The sequence below is a fragment of the Prionailurus bengalensis genome, chromosome B4 (genome assembly GCF_016509475.1).
Source record: "Prionailurus bengalensis isolate Pbe53 chromosome B4, Fcat_Pben_1.1_paternal_pri, whole genome shotgun sequence".
NCBI lineage: Eukaryota > Metazoa > Chordata > Mammalia > Carnivora > Felidae > Prionailurus > Prionailurus bengalensis.
In genome coordinates this window covers 42,384,551-42,386,797 of record NC_057358.1, presented here as the reverse complement: position 1 = coordinate 42,386,797, position 2,247 = coordinate 42,384,551, and the positions used below count along the sequence as shown (strand labels likewise).

General features: G+C 46.6%; 1 pseudogene; it reads right to left on the bottom strand.

Annotated features, from left to right (window-relative positions):
• Positions 1-320: 320 nt before the first annotated feature.
• On the bottom strand, positions 321-1,310 carry LOC122473570 (annotated as a pseudogene).
• Positions 1,311-2,247: the final 937 nt, after the last annotated feature.

The window sequence follows — 2,247 nt, the reverse complement described above, 5'->3', positions numbered from 1 at the left end:
GAGGATCAATACTTTATTTATTTATTATTTCTTTATTTATTTGGGGAGTGATAACAACAGAAAACTGTCAGTGAGGATCAATGCTACATTTGACTTTCTTAAAAACAATCTTACCCTACAGCTAAGATATGAGGTCATACTGTTTGGCTTAATAAAATATTACAGCTTAAAAACAATTATCCTAAGAAACTGAATCCTTAACCGCTGAAGAAGGTCAAGGAAGAAACCCTGTGTCGGTCTCAGAGCATGGCAGGAGGAAACGAGCAAATGTGGATACCCGCCCCCAAGGCAGCGCCGAGGACTTCGACTTCACTCTTGCCCTACTTCTCTCGCCTGGCTTTCTCGACTCTCTTACCCTTGTTCAAGTTCAACAACCAGTTGCCACTATTTGAGATACAGCCACATGAGTCTCCCATCCTGGTTTGTTGGTGTTCTAGGCATCGCCACAATATGTGTGGTGCTTCAGTATGTCGGGTGGGCCAGCAGGTCGGCACTAATGGGGTCAGCGGAGGCTCCGACCAGGAAGTCATCTATTTCCAGCCACCTGCCACCAGACGGGAGCAGGCTGCGGTACACGCCCTGTTTTTCCCTAGGAGTGTCAGACTCTTTGGGATGCCTGGGTGGCTTAGTGGTTAAATGTGTGACTTTGACTCAGGTCCATGATCTCAGTTTGTGGGTTCGAGCCCCACATCAGGCTCTGTGCTGACAGCTCAGAGCCTGGAGTCTGTGTCTCCCCCTTCTCTCTGCCCCTCCCCCATTTGTGCTCTGTCTCTCTCTCTCTCTCTCTCTCTCTCTCTCTGCCAGACTCTTTCTTTCGGCACAGCCAGTTGCCTTCCCTTTCCAGGAAGCTCAGGTAGCACTGCTCAAGGGCTGCAACTATCTCTTTTCTTGCACAATCTGAACCAGTTCCTCTTTCAGAAGCTTCTCTTCTTCTACCAGCTTGCCCCCCTCCCCCCCCCCCCCCCCCCCCCCCCCCCCCCCCCCCCCCCCAGGATGCAGGCTTCTTATTAACTTGTCGTTCTCCTTCTTCTCTTCTTCAAGTTCCACAGACCAGTGAGCGACTGCATGCCTGCTTTCTGAGATCACGGCGTGGTACTTGGCTTCAAGATCCCGATGGAAAGCGGTCATTCACTGACGGTACCCTTCTCTCTCTTTTTCTCTTTCTGGGATTGCCTGGACCAAATCCAACGAAAAGCAGCCAATCACAGCATTGGAACCAACGGGGCGTGATTTCATCTGCTTCCATTACCTCCATCAGCCCTGAAATTAGGCCAGATATTCCAGTCCAGGGGGTCATTTAAGTTATTCATCAAGATGAACCCTCAGGCGGGAGCGCTGACCCTGGGTCCCTTTGCACCACTGTCCATGGGGTCCTGGATACATACTTTTAACTCAAATTCAGGTCTGACCCTGCACTTTAAAATTGTGATGCAAATGTATTTTATTAGCATAACCATATTAATTCTTTCTTCACACCTTTGTCGCTTACACTAAACTTATCCAACAATAGTTGTGCTTAAATTGTTTTCGGAAAGCGATTTGTTATTCATCCGTGTGACTGATTTTCTGGGACTCTGTGCGAAGAGGCTATCGGCAAATGTAGGACCAAATACTTTTTTTTCTGGAGCATTTAAAAATACTTTATTTTTATTTCCATAGTCTCTTTCCTCAAAAAATTAGTTTGTTAATTAATTAATTATTTAGAGAGAGCACAAGCAGGGGAGGGGCAGAGAGGGAGAGGAAGAGAGAGAATCCCAAGCAGGCTCCACACTATCAGTGCAGAACCCGATGTGGGGCTCGAAACCACCAACGGTGAGATCACGACCTGAGCTGAAATCAAGAGTCAGACGCCCAACTGACTGAGCCACCCAAGCACCCCCAAAAATTACTTAATACTGTAAAATTAAGCTTATTAAGTAATTTAATTAAATTGGGATGTTCCTAGCATTCTATATAGTCCTCTGTTCTTGTTGCCATATGCAGCCATTCAACTTGGGGCCAGTAAAAACCAAATCGGAGGCGTGGTCTCCAGGTGACCCATAGCTAGTGAAGTCTCCTTTATTCCCTGGGGAATGAATCGTTTCGGTTCCTATCTCCCATCTCTGTGCTGAAATTCACAGAGACTGTGTCAAGTTGAAGAGAGTTGATACAGTTGATACAGTAAACTGTGGCAAAGACGCTGGTGGTGCTTGGTGTTAAGTTTTTTGGGTCTTATTTCTGTGAAAAGCTGTGAAAATGGGATCTTTC